This window comes from Lathyrus oleraceus, chromosome 7 (assembly GCF_024323335.1).
Source record: "Lathyrus oleraceus cultivar Zhongwan6 chromosome 7, CAAS_Psat_ZW6_1.0, whole genome shotgun sequence".
In the NCBI taxonomy this organism is placed as follows: Eukaryota; Viridiplantae; Streptophyta; class Magnoliopsida; order Fabales; family Fabaceae; genus Lathyrus; species Lathyrus oleraceus.
Window position 1 is genome coordinate 368,320,500 of NC_066585.1, and position 12,158 is coordinate 368,332,657.

Sequence of the window (12,158 nt, forward strand, 5' to 3'; positions counted from 1 at the left end):
TTGAATTGGTAGGATTAATGAAATGTTTATGCATCTTTTGAATTGATCCATTCGTATTCACTCGTTTTTCATTTATGTTAAAAAAAAAAACAAAAATCCCGTTTTTCATTTATGTTAAAAATAAAAATACTCCTCTCATTCACTTTTGTTTCTCAAACCGTTGTGTTAACAAAGATTGGAAGGAGGGGGATGAAAACAAAACACCTGAAATTGTTGTGGTATGCTTTTGAGTGAAACCTTGTCGATGATGTAAGGCATTGTTTCAAATCCCCAAACACGGAAGAGATAAGGAGTTAATCCCTAGTCAACCACTTTGAGCCTAGAAGTTGGTGTTTATTTCGGATCTAAAACCATTAATTTTAACCTGGGGCAGGGTAGTTATGTTCAGATAGTTTGATCGTGCATTCGATCTTTCAAAAAAAATCGTCCATATGTACACCCTCCAATTAGGTTCAACCACATGTTGTCCTTCACACACATGTTGAAGTGTCGAAGAAGTTGAGAAAAGATAAATTTAGTGTTGGTTGATCCTCATCCACCAATAATGTGGCAGTCACACCTTTTAAAAAAAATAGAAAAAGTCCGCTAAGTCAAATACCACAAAATGACTTAGGCAAAAATCAGGGCATCCCGGTGGACCGAAAGCTTCAGAGAAGCGGTCTAGGAAAAATTAGGCATAAAGAAAATCAATCAAAAGAGGTGACCAAAATCCTCAATAAAACAAAAAAATAAGGTGACTGCCATTTCAAGAAAATTCGTCTTGAATCCTCATCACACCTTCGAACCCTCTTGGAAGTCGAATGCATGTATCGAATTAACTGAACGTAGGATCTGGAGATCATCAAGAAGAAGGGGTGGGTAAAAAATAAATTTTGAGCCTTATATCCTTTTGTTTAAAAAAACCGTGAACCAGGCCACATTATAACCTTAGAAGACCTAATTGAGGCAAAGTTTATTCTGAAAGCATACTACAACAAGGTTGTGTTAACTTGACTCCAAACGATTTTTGTTAATCATTTGATGGCACCAACTTTCATACTGTGAATAACTTGATCACCATGTGTTCTTACCAATGACTCGTTCACTGTATTTCACCCATTTATATCAATAAACTTTGATTTCGAATTTTTGCATAAGCATTGAATTAAAATTACCATTTTTGAATGAACAATCTTATTTGCGAATCAACACTTAGCATCAAGAAATTCCAAATGCAGTTGAAGAACTTGATAAAGTGAAAGAAGTCTAGCCAGGGGCAAATCACTTTGAGCATCGGTTAATTCGAGCTAATCACCATAAGGGTCATCTAGCCAAGAGTAATTTATTTCAAGACTCAGACCGGAGCAAGCCACCTCAGAGCTCAATAAGTCCAATTATCCAAGGACAGTCAATCAAAAGTCTACCATTCCAACATTTGGTTAGCCAAAGTTCAAGACCATTGCAAGTTTCAAACACTTGGGGCAAACCATCTCGAGGTAGTCTCATGGCAAGTTGTTTCCGAACTCACTTTCAAGGTGAACATTTCCAAAGACCCAACAAACTGGGACAAGAAGAGCCACAAAGGGGAAAAACCTCTTTCTTCATGCTTTCAAAAACTGCTCAAACAAATTCTGCCACACGTCAACAACTATTGAGTCTGAGACGAGTGCCCAAAAACTATGCTAGCATGATTCATTAATCCTCCAAAAGGATCCCATTGGCTAAGTTGTGGTGTCAAGCTTGATAGAATTCTTCTTTGATAACATCTATCATAAAATATTTGGTTGAGTTCTCGGTGTTGAGGAATCATGATCTCCATAAAAAGCCTCCACAAACTCCCTGTCCACTCAAGTGTCAGCATTCTCATATCATGATCATTCATATATCATGCATAAGCAAAATCCAAATCATGCATAGCCCGAAGTGCTTCGCGCTCATTTGCATAATCTCAGGTCTCGTTGTTGATTGTATCCCTTGACCTCTGAAACCAGTTGTTACTGGCATCGTCTGTTAAGTCTGGTTGTCACTAGTGTCTTTGACCAAATCCAGTTGTAACTGGTATCCTTTAAGGTCTGGTTGTAACCAACATTTATTTTAAACCCAATTGTCGTTGGCATCACTGTCAGTTTGTTTGTAAATACATTTGTGATTGATATCTGAAGTTTGGTTGTCGCCAACATCATTTCAAGTCCAGTTGTTGTTGGCAAACTCCGTTGTAGCCGATAATTGTTTACTAATGACCTTCATCAAGTCCAATTGTTGTTGGCACATACAGAGAGTTTAATTACCCTATCTTTCCTGATGGTTCCGTGAAAGTCATGTATGACTTATCATCTTGAGGAATTTCCAGAAGCTTGGAGGTTTTTCGTGTTAGAAAACTCCAATGATGTTGCTTTGTATGTTTTCCAATATCAGCAGGTCATGTATGAATCTGTTGTTGATGTTTTCTTTGGGTTTTTTTTCCCAGTGTTGTCAGGTCATGTATGAACCTGCTGTTCAACTTTTATTCTAGTATTGTCAGGTCATGTATGAACCTGCTGTTGAACTTTCATTCCAGTGTTGTCAGGTCATGTATGAACCTGCTGCTGAACTTTCATTCCAGTATTGTCAGGTCATGTATGAATCTGCTGTTGAACTTTCATTTCAGTATTGTCAGGTCATGTATGAATCTGCTACTGAACTTTTACTCCAGTATTACCAGGTCATGTATGAACCTGTTGCCGAACATTTTGTTCCAATATTGTCAAGTCATGTATGAACTTGTTGTGGAGATTTTCCCAAAATGTTCAAGTTTATCATCAGGTCATGTATGAACCCGTTGATATACTCTTTTTGAATTTTTCTGAGTTTGTTAGGTCATGTATGAACCTATTGTCGAAAATTCTTGTTATTCCAGCATTGTCAGGTCATGTATGAACCCGTTGCTGTTGAGCCTTTATTCCAGTACTACCAGGTCATGTATGAACCTGTTGCTGAACATTTTGTTCCAATATTGTCAAGTCATGTATGAACTTGTTGTGGAGATTTTCCCAAAATATTCAAGTTTATCATCAGGTCATGTATGAACCTGTTGATATACTCTTTTTGAATTTTTCTGAGTTTGTTAGGTCATGTATGAACCTATTGTCGAAAATTCTTGTTATTCCAGCATTGTTAGGTCATGTATGAACCTATTGTCGAAAATTCTTGTTATTCCAGCATTGTTAGGTCATGTATGAATTCGTTGCTGTTGAGCCTTTATTCCAGTATTACCAGGTCATGTATGAACCTGTTTTTTGAGTTTTTATTCCAGTTTTACCAAGTCATGTATGAACTTGTTGTGGAAATTTTCTCAAAATGTTCAAGTTTGTCATCAGGTCATGTATGAACCTGTTGACGTATTCTTTTTGAATTTTTCTGAGTTTGTTAGGTCATGTCTGAACCTGTTGTCAGAACTTCTTGATATTCCCCAACATTGTCAGGTCATATATGAACCTGTTGTTGAGCTTTATTCCAGTATTACCAGGTCATGTATGAACCTGTTTCGAAGAATCTTTCTCTATGATTGTTTCAGTGTTATCAGGTCATATATGAACCTATTGTAGCATTTTTTTTCCTTATTCGGGTTTAGTAAGTCATGTGTGAACTTACTGCCAAAATCTCTTGTATTCTAAGTGTCGTTCATCGAATTTCACTTTGAGTACTCTCCAATGTGTGTCTGACTCTCTAACAGAATTGTTACCCCCAGCAAGTTGGTTTTTACCATTTGTCTGTCTCCCTGTGGACCATCACATTCCCCACAGACCGGTCTGTCCAGTAGCATCTCTTGTTAAGGATTCACTATGTCCCTAACAGATAAACTCAAAAAAATAAAGAGTCATGCATCCATGCATATCATATCATAGCATTTTCATTTTTCAGGTTCAAAATCTGGGTCTCCATGGTATTTAACCATCCCCCACTGCGATCCGATGAAAAGTGTTGTTTCATTTTCCTCTGGTGGAGGATGTTTAAATAGGGGCAACTGTCATACCCCGATTTTGGCCCTGAATTTTTTTCCCATCAATCAGTCATTTGCATTTCTCCTCATGACCATTTCACTTCATATTGAGAGATCTTTCATTCATTCATGATTCAAAGAAATTTCACCCATATCCTCCATTTCATGTTCACATTTCTACATTTCATATTCGAATTTTTATTCATATTTCTTCATTCGCGTTGGAAAGTTTTCCATTCATATTCCAAAAAAAATTCCACGTATTCATTCATTCATTCAACCATAATCATCCATTTACATGGCACGTGGATAAAGTATCTCATCACATGAATATCGGAAAGTTCTAAGCTTAGGATGAAGTATTAAAAAAAACATAATATATTCAAGAGTTACCACGGTTACTAGACAAAGAAGGGACTACTATCTGGCCCCACTCATTACAATTTCCCAAGTAATTCTTGTCTGCAGTCGGGTCATTAAAAGCACCAAGTTGTGCAGCAGCGTACTCAGGTGTCCTCATGCACTGAAGATACATTGGGGCAACATAAGGAGCCTGAAGACCACCGTCTGCAGTAGATTTCCCATTCCACTTAAAACACTCACATCAGATGGAGAAGAAATTCCAAAAGGAAAACCACCTCCAAGGATTCTTGAATCCATTCCAGGGGATGCCATTGCCGACGTTGCAGAAACATTCTCAAATAGATGTTGGCATGTTCCCAATTCCAAGTTGATTAGTCATGAAGGATGCCATAACAGGACAGGCAAGGGAAGCTAAAATTCAGCACCTTCAGAGCCTTATGGATGGTGTTTTACCCACCGACGAATTTGTGATCGAAGATCTAGTGTCCCACGCACATGAACATGAGCTTTTGAAGGAGAACTATGAGCATCATACAGAAGTTCTGAAGATGAAGACAAATTTGCAGAAATTATCCGCAAGGTTGTCTTAACTAGATATGTGTTCAAGCTAAAAGTAAAAGAAGAGATGTACAATGACGAACAAAGTGTTAAGTCAACATTGGTAAGAGCAGAGAAGTTAAACTTTGCATATGTTGCTAGATCGGTGTTGGGAGATGGTTGTAGTTCTGTCTCAGTGTGTGGAAGTGATTCGCCACTGCCAGCTGAAATCAGAAGAATTATTAAATGGCAGCCACCACCGTTAACCGGAGAAGCGAACATGGTAGGTTTCAACTCTCAGTCGTCCTACGGTATGCAATCCATGCTCAAAGAAGGTCACAAGCATCTCTCCGGTCTTGACGAAGCCGTTCTCAAAAACACTGATGCCTGTAACCAACTCTCCACCATCACTCACACTTCCCTCGGCCCCAACGGGATGAATGAGATGGTTATAAATCATTTGGATAAACTTTTGTGACGAATGATGCTGCTATGATTGTGAATGAACTTGAAGTTCAACATCCTGCTGCTAAGATTTTGGTGTTGGCTAGTAAGGCTCAGCAAGAGGAAATCGGTGACGGTGCCGAGGAGCTTATTAGGACGGTGTTGCATTATTCCGTATCCAGGGCTCTGGACCAGATAATATGCAAGCTATACAAATTGAACCTGTTGCTTCTACCTTGAATTCCTCTTATTGCTACATACTTCATAATGGGCCTGCTGTCTTTACTTGGTCTGGAAGCAATACAAGTGCAGAAGACCAGGAGCTTGTAGAGAGGATGCTGGATTTGATAAAGCCAAATTTACAATCAAAACCACAAAGGGAAAGTACAGAATCTGAACAGTTTTTGGATTTGTTGAGAGGAAAATCAGAATATCCTAGTCAAGAGATTAGCAGGGAGGCTGAAAGCGATCCTCACATTCATTTAATTTTCTCCTAGTGCTCCATCTGAACAATTTTCTCCAGAATTTTGTTCATTTATCTCTGCATGTCTACAGAAAGATCTGGGGAATAGACTGTCGGTTCAGGAACTTTTGGAACTTCCTTTTATCAGCATGTATGATGACCAGCATGTGGATCTCTCAGCTTACTTCTCCAGAGCAGGATCTCCACTCGCAACCTTATAAGAAATAACTACCGTGTGCAGGTGGGCAACATTTGTGGATGAGTCGGATGTAGCGGAAGCCGGTTCTCATGGTGATGTGGAAACCAGTTGCACAAGATTCAGTTGGTGCAAGGCCAGACATTCCTGATTGAAAGTAACGCTATTCAAGGAGTTAGCATAACGACTCCTTCAGAACCATTAGAAGCAACCTTAATTCACGCAATTTACAAGGACCCCCTTGTTTGTCATGATGGTAAAAGAAAAGAATCGGAATGAAAATGGTGGCTGCTCTGACTCTAGGCAGACATCTACTGTACCTTCGGAAGATTCAACGCCATCAAAGCATAGCCATAAATCTGGGTGAACTCCATGCTCAAATGAAGCAGCATCAGGATCAACTAGTCCTCGTGTTCGCCATTCTCTATCACAGATGCATCAAGAAGAAGTCAGCGAACCTGACATTGAGCAAAGCTGAAGCAGGTACCGCAAGGCTGTTCCGTTCCGGATGAGCAACTCAGTAGGAGATGGCAATAAACTTCACTTCACACCTGACGACGTTAGTGACACACTGCCTGTACCGGTTGATAGCAACATGCATAATTCTTCTCCCTCGATTCATGTCTTGGAGTCCAATGATTCTGGAAAGTTTGCTGCAGCATTGACTGATCCAGTCTCAATCTTTGCTTCAAAACGGGAAGTTAATTCCTTATTACTTTCTGAGCTTCTTGAGCAATTGAAAGGATGGATGGATTCAACCTCTGGAGTCCGATCAATTCCTGTTATGCAGCTTTTCTACAGGTTGTCATCTGTCGTGGGTGGACCTTTCATAGACAGCTCAAAGCCCGACATTTTAGATTTAGAGAAACTAATCAAATGGTCTTTGGATGAGATTAATCTCAACAGACCATTTGTAGCCAGAACCCGGTCTTCAATTGGGGAAGTTTCGATCCTAGTCTTCATGTTTTTCACATTGATGCTTAGAAATTGGCATCAGCCCGGCAGTGAGGTTTCCATCCCAAGACACAATGGAACTACTGATGTTCATCATAAAAATGTAATCCAACTTTCTTCATCCATTCCCAAGACTTCAGTTGATGATCAAGAGAAGAACGACTTTGCATCACAACTGCTCCAAGCTTGTGGTTTTCTTAGGCAGCAATCTTTCGTAAATTGTTTGATGGATATACTGCAGCAGCTGGTGCATGTTTTCAGATCTCCTATTAACAGTAAAGGTGGACATAGTAATGTTGGGCATGGATGCGCGACTTTGCTTACAGTACGTAGAGATTTACCTGCTGGTTTAAATCAGAACCACGTTAATGGCACTGACTTGGGAGGAGATAACCGCGAGGTGCAAATTCTTTTGCTTCGAAGATCACCATCACATAGAGCAATACTTTCTAGTCTCTCATCAATATTGACTTCTGCTGCAAGGTTGGTCGAGGTATATTTCCGTAGCAGTTCATTAGGAAGAAACCGAGAACAACCACCTACTTCAGTTGATGACAAAGACGTTTTTCCAGCATTGCCGCTGTCATAAATTCGGAGAGTCAAGTGGACATTGCTGTAAAAAAATTGACTCCATGGTAACCTCTTTTAGGAGGAGAGCTGATGCTTCAAGAGTGTCTGATGTGGACAGTGGAGATTCTCGTGATCCAAGGTGCAGACTGCTGGAAAAGGTGTCCGTTGTGCCTTGTGATGATATCTGTCAAGGACTCATATTCAGTTCACATCACAAATATCAAACATTATCAAGTAGAAGACACCGAGTCTCAAGCTGAATTTCTTCTGGCAGATTGGTAGAAACTGAGTTAGCAGAACAAATTTTGATGGACAAGGAAGTTGAAGTTTCCTTCCTAAGACAGAAGTAGGACAGTAAATATCAGTACCGCAATCTTGGTCTGTGGCTATTTCAATTACTTCTATCTTGAGTTTTTCGACAGTGTCTCCATTTTGCCTCTTCAATTCATTTTGGACATTTCTTCTAATAGATTCTTTGAAGGATATATCAATTCTTTGTAACATCATATGCAAGTGGGACCCCTTGATTCCACGTACATCCAATGATGCCAATGGAGCATCAGAACCCTCTCCAGCATCAATTGGCTTCCAACAGCCATCATGCAATTCCACAAAAATCCTGCCACAACCTGGATCGGTTTGAGAAGCAGAAGTAATGAATTTCCAGTATCGGTTTCATATTCGATCCAAACCAAGAGGTTCTAACGGTTCTGATGAGGAAAATGTCAAAAGTCTTGGATCTGTCGCATTATTGCTCAAGGGTCAGGACCTTCCTGTCAAGAGTGATGATGATAAAGAAGTGCATCCAGTTCCCAACAAGCAACATTACAACCGGAAGATTTATCCGAGAGTTATTCGGATGCAATGTTTTATGCCGTCAAATCTTATAGTGAGGATGATATTCATAAAAGCATGAAATATAATGTGTGGACAAGCACCCCTAATGGCAACAAGAAGCTAGATGCAACATATTAGGAAGCCAAGGAGAAGCCTGGTGACTGTCCCATATTTTTGCTATTTTCAGTCAATACTAGTGGACAGTTTGTTGATTAGGCAGAAATGGTGAGCCCAGTTGATTTTGACAGAACAGTAGAGTATTGGCAGCAGGACTGTTGAATTCAAAAGATCCCAATCAACAGATGTTGAGAGTTCTTGACTATTCTCAGGCCTGTCTTTCAATGCTTCAATTTCCAACCAACGCATGACGGATCCATGAAGACTTTGATACGGAGGAGGATGCTAATGTCCATTCTAATGGGAATGCGGAGGATAATGGTAATCAAGTCCCAGCAGCCTCTGGTGGTTAACCAATGGAGACTGATAAACCAAAGAACCCCGGCTCAGCCTAATTTTTGTTTATTTTGCTATGAATTTCATTACATATCCAGTCCCACCTTAACCTTGCTTTGCTGGACTTGGAGGATGATGCAGTTTCTATCAATAGCACTGAGCAGAGTGTCTCATTGGAGGATTATTTCCAAGGAAGGCATTTCTTTACAGTCATTTCATTGAGGGTCATACGAGAATCTCTCAAATATCACGGTTGCCCCTCATTACCGTTTTAGATACCAAGCATCATCTGAAGGACTTTCAAGTTTGTGAGCCATTTCATTTGGAGCTAAATTTTAATAAAGCAAATCGAGTTCTTCATTATCCATCCAGGGCGTTCTATATGGACGGATTGAACCTTATGGCACATAACCTTTCGTCTGGGTCTGACACTATCTACAGGAAGCTCTTCAATTTGATTCCTGGAAATGTGGAGTACCGAGCAAAATATTTGATTCACAGTAAAAAGCCAATGCCACAACATTTTGCCTCCGAACGAATCGCATCCAAAGTCATGTGAAAACATGCCAAAACAATAATTCCAAAACAATTTTTTCAATTAAGTGAGTTACATTGGTGAATTGTTTCTTACCAACAGTGAAATGGAAATGGAGAGAATTGAGGAAGAGGGACCACAAGTGGAATAAGGACAAAACTCCCCACACATCCTCTGTACAAACAAACCTCTCCACTACACAGCAGACCTCTACTACACAGCAGGGAACACAGCAGAGGAAGGAGATGAATGGCATATAAAAGGAGGATCACTGTTCACAAAAAACCCTAGAGAATGTTAACGGCTACCATTCAGAAAAGAAGAGGAGAAGAGGGCGGCGACCATTCAAAAAGAGAGAATTGAAGGACACTATTCACATAAAAAAATAATCCTCCATACTCTATGCTTCAGTTGTAAAAAACCGCAAATCCCTTAAACTCTCCGCTGTCTCCCTTGTTACAACCAGAAAGGCTACAATCGAAATCGTCGCATCACGACTCGACATTTTTCCGGCAATAATAGCAACCTTCGAGCTCAATCTATTCTTCATTTTTCTAGCGTCAAACCTTGGCTATTGGGGTGAGGGCATCCTCGCCTAAGTCTCCATTGTAGTCACCCAAATCCGATCTCTTTTGCATAGGTAATGGTTTGGTTACATGTTTTTATTATTGTTTGTTTTTGAATATGCTTGTTGAGTTTCTTTACACTTGATGATTGTGTCACTTCAAGATATGTTTGGATTTCTGTTTGAAAGGTTTTGTGATTTCGGTTTTGTGCCGGAGAAACATGCTTCGTGGGATTTGCCGTTGTTTTAACATCATCATGAAGCAATCGTTTCCTGCTGGATAGCCTGTTGTTCCTCTGTTTAGCTTTTCTTCACTTATGCTCTATTTTCCCTTTTATTATTTTTCCTTGCCGATGTCATCATCAGTGGACCAGTGGTGGAGTTGGCCAGAGTGTTGGTTTGGTAGGTCCTTAGTCCTGGGTTCGACTCCCATGTGTGTTATTTTGGTTTTTCAACATTCCATTTTCTCAGTTTTGTTTTTTAATTCTCATGTTTATGTTTTATTATGATTTCTCCTACACTCATAGTTTCATCATCACTTAATAACACAAAGTTGGTTTCCTTTAATTTCATCATCCATTCAAAACCGCTTTAAAAATATAAATCACATAATTCTCGATTCAATGTCTATCCCATTTCCATACCATTGTAAGTCGATTGCTTTGAAGCATCGCCATCAACCTCACATGGCTTACTCTTGGGCCTTCTTACAATGAGCTCTTAAGCAACATTAACTTAACTTTCAATAATTTCAAACCTCTGTACTTTGATTATTTTAATTTATTATTCAAGATGTTTTCTAAATAAAACGTGAAGAAAAAGATTATCCTGGAGGGAATATCCAGTTATAATCCCGAATATTAGGCTCAAGCTGTAAGAGCTTGTAAGTCATAAATATTCGTCTTCTCACCAAAATATCCGTAAATATCTCAAATCACCTTCTTAATAAAACGTGAAGAAAAAGATTACCTGGATGGAATGTCCAGTCGTAATCCCGAATATTAGGCTCAAGCTGTAAGAGCTTGTAAGCCATAAATATTCGTCTTCTCTCCAAAATAGTTATGAGTATCTAAACCATTTTCTTAATAAAGTTGGAAGAAAAAGATTACCTGGATGGAATGTCCAATCGTAATCCCGAATATTAGGCTCAAGCTGTAAGAGCTTGCAAGCCGTAAATATTCGTCTTCTCTTTAACACTCCAAATATTCAAATCTTTTCCTAATTAAAACGTGAAGAAAAAGATTATCCTGGATGGAATATCCAGTTATAATCCCGAATATTAGGCTCAAGCTGTAAGAGCTTGTAAGCCATAAATATTCGTCTTCCCTCCAAAACATTCGTAAATATTCGAATCATTTTCTTAGCAATATTGGAAAGAAACAGACTGCCTGGGTGGAATGTCCAGACGTAGTCCCGAGTATTAGACCCAAGCTGTAAGAGCTTGTAAGTCACAAGTACTCGTCTTTCAAACTTCAAAATACCTAATTCCTACCATAATACTTTTTCAATAAAGATGGAAATGGAACATGGTGTATACCGTGCACTCCTGAGACTAGGATTCGAGATGTATATCTCGCTCATCCAAGTTCTCGCCATTATTCAAAACACATCAAATCAATTAATTTCTTTCCTCGCCGTCGTGCGATTGATCTCTTAAACCTTTTCACAAACGAAAGGTACTTTGTTTCAAAACAATGCAAGGCAATGTTTCTCCACCTGTTTTGGGTAGTCCAACAATATTTTCGTCGATTTGACACAAAGTAACTTTCGCTAAAATCGACCAACAAACAAACATTTTTCTACCCAGAACTACGTAAGCCTTGATTTCTCTTTTGAGATACGTAGGAGCAGGATTCGTAAATCTTGTCAGGCCCACTAATAAAAAACTTAGGTTTAGTCCTTCGTCAAAAAATCCAAAAACATTTATTCTCTCTTCTATTCTTTCTTTCCCACCTAATAACTTGAAAAGCCTAACATTTCAAACTAACATTAACGCACACAACTGACCTAATGGTTCCCGTTGAGTACAACGGACGTGAGGGGTGCTAATACCTTCCCCTTGCGTAATCGACTCCCGAACCCTAATTTGGTTGCGACGACCAATATCAGTGTCGTTTCTTTCTTGGGTTTTATCGATATTTCCCATTTCCTTTTTAGGAATAAATAAAGTTCGGTGGCGACTCTGTTCAGTCCATCATTACGAGCGTGCGATAGCGCTTCCGCATAGGTCGTTCTCTCACATTTTTAATCGAGGTACGACAAGAACTACTTGTACCGGACTCA